The sequence below is a fragment of the Berghia stephanieae genome, chromosome 10, assembly GCF_034508935.2.
Source record: "Berghia stephanieae isolate SIO BIC M18660-M18661 chromosome 10, UCSD_Bste_1.3, whole genome shotgun sequence".
Classification (NCBI taxonomy): domain Eukaryota; kingdom Metazoa; phylum Mollusca; class Gastropoda; order Nudibranchia; family Aeolidiidae; genus Berghia; species Berghia stephanieae.
In genome coordinates, this window is record NC_088369.1 from 7,773,077 (window position 1) to 7,785,576 (window position 12,500).

The 12,500-nt window shown below is 36.5% G+C and overlaps 1 protein-coding gene across 2 annotated transcripts in view; it reads right to left on the reverse strand.

Moving 5' to 3' along the window:
* Nucleotides 1-12,500, reverse strand: part of LOC144956159 (uncharacterized) — a 344,559-nt gene that overhangs the window by 327,994 nt on the left and 4,065 nt on the right. For both annotated transcript variants that reach the window (XM_078886547.1, XM_078886545.1), the window contains exon 2: nt 10,588-10,809. The gene's annotated coding sequence lies outside the window, so the exon portion shown is untranslated. The remainder of the gene's footprint in view (nt 1-10,587; nt 10,810-12,500) is intronic.

The following is a 12,500-nucleotide window of genomic DNA, read 5'->3' on the forward strand; positions in this document are numbered from 1 at the left end:
TAAAACCATTATAAAAACCCTGCTGATCTCGCCCGCACACATTCGCAACGTGTATTTGTTCAGATCGACATTTAAACAAATATTAATCAAGAATGATAATTAAAACGCAACAGGCAGAGTTTACTCACCGTTATTAATATTTAATACTCCCATTGATTGGACAGAATGTTGGAGGAAACAGAAGAACCGGGAAATTAAAACACACATGTTATTTTTTTTTTAATTTTGAAACTTTTTATCTATGTAGAGATCTAGATCCATATTTATTTAAACGTAACATAAGTCAGTAATCGAATACAAGTACGTATTCACTTCTCTTGGAAATGTCAATACATTCTAGAATGACAAACAGTGAGTGGAGATTGTATTACTTTTATTACAATGAATCGATACAATCTTTCAAAGCTGGGTTATAATCAACAATGGTAGAGAAGTTGTGGCCTCACACCTTCGACTTTTCCGATTCCAAACTACTTGGAAGTGTGTTAATACTGCTATTATTGATGATTGGAGAGAAAGTTGGAGTAAACAGAAGAACAGGAAAATTAAAACACACATTATTTTTGTTCAATTTTGAAACTTTATCTGCCTAGATCCATATTTATTTAAACAAAACAAAAGTCAGTAATCGAATACAAGTACGTATTCACTTCTCTTGGAAATGTCAATACATTCTAGAATGACAAACAGTGAGTGGAGATTGTATTACTTCTATTACAATGTATCGATACAATCTTTCAAAGCTGGGTTATAATCAACAATGGTAGAGAAGTGACGTCACACCTTCGACTTTTCCGATTCCAAACTACTTGGAAGTGTGTTAATACTGCTATTGATGATTGGAGAGAAAGTTGGAGTAAACAGAAGAACAGGAAAATTAAAAACACAACGTAACACAAGTCAGTAATCGAATACAAGTACGTATTCACTTCTCTTGGAAATGTCAATACATTCTAGAATTCTGCAGGCGATGATGACGGATGGAGATGGCTTTACTTCTACTATGTATCGTTAATATCTTTCAAAGCAAGATTATAAACATATATTATGCAGGTCTGACATCCGAACGCAATTATGGGCCTGGTTTAACATTGTTGTAATGGACAATATTTTGCGTCATTTTTTGAGATTTCCATTACAACAACAATGAGCCCATAATGAATTAGGATGTCAGATTTGCAAATAGTGTGTGCGAGTCGATCACAAATAATAACGAAGACCCACCGCCTATTGAAAAATGCAAAAAAATCGTAATTTTTATGAAATAAAATTAGTAGCTAGTAGTTATAGCTAACAATTTACTTTCACAATTTTTTTTAAATTGAGCATCATATAGCGCAATATCCACTAAATGATGTTCTCAAAGCGCTTTACAAGGGGTCCCTGGTCAACAGCAACATTTAACATATAGGACGGGACATGCCATGCCGCAATATTACAATTTTTCGGACAAAGACAACGTTGTTAAAGGCCATGTACTCATTTCACACCTGAGTACGGTGAGAGAATGTGAGTAAAGAGCCTTCTCCAAGGACTCAACTATGCGCCGAGCGAGGCTCAAACCCAGGACCTTCCGATCCGAAAGTGAGTGTCATACCACTAGACCACATAGCCGCATTAATTCTACGATTTTTTCGTAGATGTAGACAGGTCTCCATAACTAGTGACCATAGAGGTGTAAAAAATGATACTACGTAAATCATCAAACATGCGATGTAGACAAAATTATAATTTAATACCAAATGAGTTTATTTGTTATTTGCAAGTATAATGAATGTAAACCAGGTAGAAACAGGAAATTCGAAACTAAATGTGTTAAAACGAGAATAACACATCTCCGATGTGTCATTTGCCGGGCTGATGGATGAGCCAGAGTTATTCCAGGCCAATTAGATTCAATAGTCTGATGTCACGCCGCCCGGCAACGGCGGCCATCGTGGTTCTAAACAAAGAAAATCATTACTTTTTATTCTTCGTGCTGGCTAGAACTTTTCATATGTCATGTGATCAGAACGTATAAAAGTCAAAACATGATCATATTTATAATGTTTTTTTCCTCTGGATACACTTTTATGCTCGTCGGAGAAATATTTCATACGTTGTTTTCCCAGAGTAATGAATGGTAAAAAAAATAATCTATATTTGTTATGGTGCGCACTAATGGGATTCAATAGTCTGATGTCACGTCCGCCCAGCAACCAGCAGCTTGGTTCTAAACAAAGAAAATCGGTACTTTTATTCTTCCTGCTGGATAGAACTTTTTCACATGTCATGTGATCAGAATGTATGAAAATCAAAACATGATCAGATTTATAATGTTTTTCTCCTCTGGATACGCTTTTATGCTCGTCGGAGAAATATTTCGTAAGGGCGTCCGACATTGTTCTGATAGTTTAGAGCCAGTTACTAAGTTACCATGCGTCATTACGAGGGAAGTGACGTTACGACTGTTGGAGCGTATTTCGACTCCAAAAGTTGTCAACTTCAGCCCCACGTGGCCAAATACTAATAATACTCCAGCACTTTTGAAAAAAAACAAAAACTCATCGGTTTTGATAAATAACAAATCGACTATCGACTAGGAAAATCGATCTTAAACATTGTAAAAATAAAAATACTTTTAAAATTGAAAACAGAATACAATTCTCTTTGGGGCGAAATATTGGCCAATCTGGCAGCTCTGGGCTTTAGTGCTATAAGGTTGCACATAGATTTGTGTTGTTGATCTGTTGTACTTCCGGATGGCAATGTTGTGAGCTTCTTAGCCAAGCGCACACTATCTATATCCGGAAGTATAACGGACCAAAACACAGAACTATGTGTAACCTTAATCGTTTATAGACAGTATGAGCTTGGCTAAGAAGCTCACAACATTGCCATCCGGAAGTATAACGGACCAACACACAGAACTATGTGTAACCATGAACGTTTATAGATAGTATGCAGATGACGTCACTCAGGCCTTTGTTATTGTTTTTGCCATCCGCGTTTGTGAGTTGTTCTCACTAAACTGTATTAACCAGACTATAAAAGTTCATGGTTACACAGAGTTTGTGTGTTGATCCGTTATACTTCCGGATGGCAATGTTGTGAACTCCTTGGCCAAGCGCATTCTATCTATAGTCTGGTTAATACAGTTTAGTGAGAATTACTCATAAAGGCGGATGGAAAAACAAAAACAAAAAAAAAACAGTGACAAAGGCCGTAGTGACGTCAATTTTGATCTATCTATCGCGTTCGGTTATCAGACCTGCAAATATTATGTGCAAGGGGCCCTGCCCTACGATAATCACAACACACCACACACTAAACACAACAGACCACATAATAAACACAACAAACCACACACATTTCAACAACACACCACACACTAAACACAACAGAGTACATAATAAACACAACAAACCACACACAAATCACAACACACCACACACTAAACACAACAGACCACATAATAAACACAACAAACCACACACATTTCAACAACACACCACACACTAAACACAACAGAGTACATAATAAACACAACAAACCACACACAAATCACAACACACCACACACTAAACACAACAGACCACATAATAAACACAACAAACCACACACAAATCACAACACACCACACACTAAACACAACAGACCACATAATAAACACAACAAACCACACACAAATCACAATACACCACACACACACACACACACATTTTTCGGATCAAATTATTGACTCTCCACGAAAACATAGCTGTGCCTAAAACCGATTATTATTCATTAACATTGCCGTGCATATTAAAAAGGAGATTATGGGATAGTGTTACCGTAGAAACCTATACACAAATCCAATATGCAAATTATGTGACACATCGTCTCAAAACGGTATTATGTTGGCCTTGATATCGATGTTGGGAATAGATAGAATGAAGTTGACGTCACTCTGGTCTTTATAATTGTTTTTTGCCATCCACGTTTATGAGTAATACTTACTAAACGGTATTAGCCAGACTATAAAAGTTAATGGTTACACATAGGTTTGTGTGTTAGTCCGTTATACTTCCGGATGGCAATGTTGTGAACTCCTTGGCCAAGTGCATTCTATCTATAGAATTTATTGCTCAGGCAAAAAGCTAACAACATTCGCCAGCGGAAATAACGAACCAACACACAAAACTGTGTGTAACCGTGACCGTTTATACTCTGACTATAACAGTTTAGTGAGAAATATTCATAAAAATGGCTGGCTAAAAACAACAAATACTGAGAGAGAGAGAGAGAGAGAGAGAGAGAGAGAGAGAGAGAGACAGAGACAGAGAGAGAGAGAGAGAGAGCCAACCTCTCTCCCTCCTCCCCCCTCTCTCCTCTCTGTCTATCTGTCTATCTATCAACCTATCTCTCTCTGTCCCTTCCTCTCGCTCGCTCTATCTATCTATCTATCTATCTATCTATCTATCTATCTATCTATCTATCTATCAATCAAGCTATATCTCTCTCCCTTTCTCTTTCTTTCTCTCTCTCTCTCTCCCTCTCTCTCTCTCTCCCTCCCTCTCTTTATATATCTATCTATCTATCCATCTCTCTCTCTCTCTCTCTCTCTCTCTCTCTCTCTTTCTATCTATCTGTCTATCTCTCTATCTCTCTTCCCCAACCCCTTTCCTTACTATCATTCTCTCCCCCCCCCCCCCCCACCCTATCACTCCGTATCTCCCAATCCTTCCTTCTCTCTTCGCCTTATCTCTTCCCACACCTGTCTCCCCCACAGTCTAATTAACCATACTTAATTATTTATGATTGAGAGAGGCAATAAAGAGAGCCAATCTATACAACTATGGAGTTGTTTTGTTATCTCAAGGCATTGATCACATGATGATGTTTTGTAGCTGTTCAACTATTGGATCTTTCTATTGGAATGGAAACACGAGCGTTGTAATTGTAAAGCGCTTTGACTCTGTTTAGTGAGTACTGCGCTATATAACTGCTCCAGTATATTTATATAATATATAATTATTGAATCGTGTTTGATACAAATATGTTCGACATGTAGCAATGGAGCGAATTATTATTTTAATATTTACCACAATGTTGGAGTCAGTCTACATCGATGTTTCAGTCCTAATCAGGTGGGTTGAACCAAGTAATATGTCGTTTTCTTGTTTTGCATTCTTTACTTGTGTGTTGAGGTTTACATGAGAGGGGGCGTATGTGTATTCAAATGGTGTGTTGTATCTGCTTTTTGTGAGTGCTTCTTTGTAGGGTGTGGCTGTGACGTTGAATATCTCTCTGTTTTCCGAAAGTTTGCTGACCCTCAGTGCTATGCTTTTGGTATGTTTTCAATGACGGACGGGGGTGGTTGCTGTTTTTATTAATGTAGCTAATGGTGTTGTTTGGTTTTCAAAGACAACAAACTAGACCCCAACATTTCATGGAAAATTTTATCTAAAGCTAACAGGATACACACCAACATCAAAACAATGTAGCTTATGCCTGGAAGAGAAATATACTATAATCAAACACCCTCATGAAACCACACTCAACACGAAAAATGAGATGTACAATACGTGTCCACATCGCCGGAAGTACTTACTAATCAACTACAAATCGGAACTACTTCAACGAACAACAACAGACAACAAACCAAACTCATGTAACACACAGTCCTGACGATGGCTGATTTAGGCCTGAAACATCGATGTAGACTGACTCCAACATTGTGGTAAATATTAAAATTATATATATATATATATATATATATATATATATATATATATATATATATTTATATATATTATATATATATATATATATATATATATATTAAGTGGGGACACTCACATTTTTGTCCATACGATTGGTTCAATGGGTTTCCATATCTTCGGTATATATGTATTTGACAGAACTCGCATTAAGCGGCAGGGGAAAACCTTACAAGGGGTTGGGGGGGGGGGGGACTACTGATTAAGGATTTAGTTTGTTACGGTAAGAAAGAGAATTGATCGCACTTGGAAAACCCTCCGTGTAATTTGGTGTGTTCTAATTAAGTGGCACGGTTGTCAATTTGGCGTTGTCAATGCCAGAGATTTTTTTGTTTTAATTCCTGGCGTTCCTGGGATGGGGGGTGAAGAGCGTGTTTTTTGGGGGTTGTTTTTTTTTTTTTTGTTTTTGTTTTTTTTGGTTTTGAACTTTCTTTTTATGGTTAGTTTTAATTATTTTTTTCTTGTATTTGTTTTTGTTTCAATGTGTTTCGTCTTCTTTATTGGGGGGGGGGGGGGGCGGGGGCGGGGGGGTTGCGAATTTTTCTGGTTTTCATTTTTCAGGGGGGGGGGGGTTGCGGAGTAGGAGAGGGGTTTGTTTGTTTAGATGGGGGGTGGGGTTACCGTTTGGCATGGAAAAAATGTTTGGCATTTTGGAATTTTTGAACAAATATAAAAACTGTATCTCGTACATTCATCTATTTGATGGTCAAATGAACATGTAATTCCCAAAATATACAAATTGTCATCCGCCTTGATCTTTACAGGTCGAGGTGAAATTTTTATTCAAATCTATACACTTACTTAATTACCGATGGCAGCGATAAAATTTAGAATTTTTTCACTTTTATGTGTATTTTTTAAAATGAGCTTTTATATAGTGCAATATCCACTAAGCGCTTTACAAGGTGTCCCTGGCCAACAGATACGCTTAACACATAGGACGTGACAAGACGCCTGTTCGGCGATAGTACATTTTTTTCGGACAGTGCCAACGCTGTTAATGGCCAGTAGGTACTCATTTTGCACCTGAGTAAGTTGACAGAACGTGAGTAAAGAGCCTTTTCCAAGCATTCAACTATGAGCCGCCGAGCGAGGCTCGAACCCAGGACCTTCGATCCGAAAGTGAGTGTTATACCACAAGACCACACAGCCGCACAATGGAAAGCACGCAGTTCAGTCCCCCGGTAGTATGCGCTTGGCTTAGGAGTTCACAACATTGCCATCCGGAAGTATAACTGACCAACACACAAAACTGTGTGTCACTTTAAACGTTTATAGTCTGGTTAATACAGTTAAGTGAGAATTACTCATAAACGTAGATGGCAAAAAACAATAACAAAGACCCGAGTGATGTCACCTTCGATCTATCTATAGATAGTATGCAGATGACGTCACTCAGGCCTTTGTTATTGTTTTTGTCATCCGCGTTTGTGAGTTGTTCTCACTAAACTGTATTAACCAGACTATAAAAGTTCATGGTTACACAGAGTTTGTGTGTTGGTCCGTTATACTTCCGGATGGCAATGTTGTGAACTCCTTGGCCAAGCGCATTCTATCTATACTGTCGTTTTAATGATAAGTTATAACTAATTTTATCGGCCAGACTATAAACGTTTACCCATCTCCTTACCACCTACAGCAAAATTGTCACATTTGTTACGACACAATATATACATTTTTTTTATTCAAGATTTATTTTTACATCACAAACTTTCAAGAATGATCTTTGTTAGTTTAATTAATGAGAACATAAAATCGTTTTGTAGAGAACTTGTTTGAGTTTAAAAAAAAACAAATTTTCTGCTGGGTAAGCCTGCCATTTTGGGAAAATACTGAAAAGGATCGGTAAAGAGAGAGTTAAGGTTACACAAGGTCTTGTGCCTCGGTATATTTTATCCGGATGGCGGATGTTGTGATTATTTTACCTAGTCGCTCAACACCAATAGGCTGGTGTCTGGAAAAGTTTGGCATTTTTAATGACAAATTGTCATTCTCCTGCGACTTGTTGGGCATTTTTCTCCAAATTTATCTGGCAACCCAGTTTCAATTAGTTGGGCGGAACACTGTTGAATGGAAGGACTTGTGTGTTGTTTTATACATACATACATACAATCTACGTTCTGTTATTGTCGGAGAGGGGCGTTAGTTTGGGAGTTCAAACAATACACTTGCTGTTTCCATATAATATATTATTTATATCTATTATTATTATTTTGTTCATTTTTCAACATGGTCATCATCATTATCACGACCATTGTCATTATCATTATCGTTATCGTTATCGTCATTATTATCATCATCATCATCATCATCATCGCCATCATCATCATCACCATCATCATCATCATCATCATCATCATCATCATCATCATCATCATCATCATCATCATCATCATCATCTCATCATCATCATCATCATCATCATCATCCATCATCATATCACCATCATCATCCATCATCATCATCATCATCATCATCATCATCATCATCATCATCATCATCATTCATCATCATCATCATCATCATCATCATCATCATCATCATCATCATCATCATCATCATCATCATCATCATCATCATCATCATCATCACCATCATCATCATCATCATCATCATCACCATCATCATCATCATCATCATCATCATCATCATCATCATCATCATCATCCTCATCATCATCATCATCATCATCATCGCCATCATCTCATCATCATCATCATCATCATCATCATCATCATCACCATCATCATCATCATCATCATCATCATCATCATCACATCATCATCATCATCATCATCATCATCATCATCATCATCATCATCATCATCATCGCCATCATCATCATCATCACATCATCATCATCATCATCATCATCATCATCATCATCATCATCATCATCATCATCATCGCCATCATCATCATCATTATCACCATCATCTTCATCATCATCATCATCATCATCATCATCATCATCATCATCATCATCATCATCATCATCATCATCATCATCATCATCATCACCATCATCATCATCATCATCATCATCATCATCATCACTGTCTATGTTGTCTTCACTGTCGTCACAGGAATGTCCGAATCTAATTTTTTCAACCTTGAGGAATAGTGAGTGAGAAGCTGATTCTGTAAGAACTGAACTGAAAGAACGTACTTTGCTATTGACTAGCGTTCTGTCCAAAGGGTTGCAATGAATAGCTATTGCCTGTTTCTAGCTGTAGAAGCTGGGATAATAAGCTCAGGCTCTATGGGGCCTAATGATCCGAAGGACTACTTATATAGATAGTATACGCTTGGCTAAAAAACTCACAACATTACCATCCGTAGGTATAACGGACCAACACATAAAACTATGTGTAACCATGAATGTTTATAGTCAGGTTGATACAGTTTAGTGAGAATTACTCATAAACGTGGATGGGGAAAAACAATAACAAAGACCTGAGTGACGTCAACGTCGAACTATCTATAGGTACGCAGTGAATAGGCTTCAACAGTCATGACGTCACTTTCCTCGTAATGACGCATGGTAACTTAGTAACTGGCTCTAAACTATCGGAACCCAGATTTAAAGTATATATTAAAACAGGCTGGGGATTTTGTGACTCTATCATTACCGTCTTGATTAAAATGTGATTATAAGTATATACAGAGAGAGGGAGATAAATAGAAAATAGATAGATAGATAGATAGATAGATAGATAGATAGATAGATAGATAGATAGAAAGAAAGATAGATAGATAGATAGATAGATAGATAGATAGATAGTAGATAGATAGATAGATAGATAGATAGATAGATAGATAGATAGATAGATAGATAGATAGATAGATAGATAGATAGATAGATAGATAGATAAATAAATAGATAGATAGGTGGACAGAGAGATAGGTAGATAGAGACATAGATAGATAGACCGATAGGTAGATAGATAGATAGATTGGTAGATAGATAGACAGATAGACAGATAGATAGACAGATAGTTAGATAGATAGATAGATAGATAGATAGATAGATAGATAGATAGATAGATAGATAGATAGATAGATAGATAGTTAGATAGATAGATAGATAGATAGATAGATAGATAGATAGATAGATAGAGAGATAAATAGATAGATAGGTGGACAGAGAGATAGGTAGATAGAGACATAGATAGATAGACGTAGTAGATAGATAGATAGTAGATAGATAGATAGATAGAGATAGATAGACAGATAGATAGATAGATAGATAGATAGATAGGTAGATAGATAGATAGATAGATAGATAGATAGATAGATAGATAGATAGATATAGATAGATAGATAGATATAGATAGATAGATAGATAGATAGATAGATAGATAGATAGATAGATAGATTAGATAGATAGATAGATAGATAGATAGATAGATATAGATAGTATGAAGATAGATAGATAGATATAGATAGATAGATAGATAGATGATATAGATAGATAGATAGATAGATAGATAGATAGATAGATAGATAGATAGATAGATAGATAGATAGATAGATAGATAGATAGATAGATAGATAGATAGATAGAAGATAGATAGATAGATAGATAGATAGATAGATAGATAGATAGATAGAAGAAGATAGATAGAGTAGAAGATAGATAGATAGAGATAGAGAGAAGTAGAGAGATAGAGATGAGAGAGGAAGAGAGAGAGAGGAAGAGAGTGGGGATATTAGACTAGAGAGGGAATGTGCAGAAGAATGAACAAAAAGAGTACGAAGATTAAGAGAAATGAGAGAGATGAGATGGATGAGAGAGAAGAGAGCAGAGAAGAGATTAGAGAGAGATATTTATTCTAATCCTTACCTTGAGCACAGCGAAATCCCCATTCCAATAACACAAATTCAATCATATCCAAAATAATCCACTCCCAAATTCAATTGGAATATCGGAGAGATGAAATTTGAGAATCACACAAGAATTATGTATCCTAATATAATGCTGTGAGTTCTTGGTCACGAATCGTCAACAACAAAAAATTCAGTTGATTGTTTCAGTCCATTGTATGCCTTTTGTGAGAACGTCACCCTAAAGATAAACAAATTATAGTGATCATGTAACATTACATTTTTTATGATTTAAAATAAATAAACAAATGGAGGAGGAATATATAACGGGATACAAAGATAAACAAATATATATCTGAAATAGATGGATAAATAAATAAATAAATAAATAAATAAATAAATAAATAAATAGGGGGGTAGATAAATGAATTTATAAATAAATGATGTATAATTGAATAAATAAAAAGATGGGTAAACAATTACATAAATAAACAAATAAATAAATATTTATCTATACATTTATTTATTTTTCTATTTTTTAAAACTTATTTTATACAAATATGTATCAGTTTTCATTCACTCATTTCTTTCTTTATTTATTTATTTGTATCGTTTTTTTGTTTTGTTTTTAAGGGTTTTACGGCGCTTGCAACACATTAATGTCATATCAGCGCCAGTAAAAAGGAAGAAAATGGGATAGTAAAAAGTTCTAGAATTACAATTAAAGCACCCAAGAAAAGGTAAGACAAAGGGAAGTGGTTCAAATAGAGAGCAGATGTAGATTCCAAGAGCACACTATCAGTGTACTTAGTCTGAGATCACCTAAAAGTCTCATCCAGACACAAGCACAGGTCCTCACTCACTCACTAGGATACACTCAAATGTTTACAAATAAAATATATATAATACATAATACAGTGCATAACAGAGAGATGATTTACAAGGGGAAAAAATATCATCTCCCAAAACTAACTATACATTTGACTGTTTCCCTCCCAGCCAGAGCCAGGACAAAACCAAGTAATATCATTCCAAGACAAAGACAGAAAGCATGTTGGAAAACAGACATAGGGGGGTAGAAGACACAGTATGTACCTCCCTGCCCACTATGGGATGTCAGGATCCCCACCTTGTTATTTGTATCAATTTACTTTTCTATATTTCTATAATATTTATCAATTTATTCATTTACTCGATTTTTTATAATTTTCAAAAGTGTATAATATTCTTATGATACACGCGACAATAACAGTAACAACAATAAAAACAACAACAACAACAACAACAACAACAAGATTAATACTTAGTGTTATGAAGTGAGTAAGAAAGTGCCAGAAAACAACAGAGAATCAAAATTTCACGGCGGCGATTCGATGGGGGCTCGAACCCGCGACCTAACTGGGACGACAACTCCGCCTGGCCGGGAAGAGCGTGGCTCTATGAGTAGTGGATAGCTCAGATAGTTAGTAGAGCCACGCTCTCCCCGGCGAGGCGCAGCTGTCGTACCGGTAAGGTCGCGGGTTCGAGACCCCACAAGGGGTCCCTGACTAACAGCAACACGTAACATGTAGAACGAGACATGACGCCTGTTAGGCGATATTACAATTTTTCGGACAGAGACAACGCTGTTAACGGCCAGGTACTCATTTTACACCTGAGTACGTTGAGAGAATGTGAGTAGAGAGCCTTTTCCAGGGTTCTCAACTATGCGCCGAGCGCGAGGCTCGAACCCAGGACCTTCCGATCCGAAAGCGAGTGTCATACCACTAGACCACATAGCCGCACATATTATCAACATAAGTACCTGCTCCACCCACTTTTCTGAATTACTTAGTGTTAGGGCTAAACCACACCGGAGACTAACTCCGACGACCTCTGTCAATTTTTTTCGAGCTTGGTATGGGTAGGTCTTATGCGGCTGTTCTCTTTATT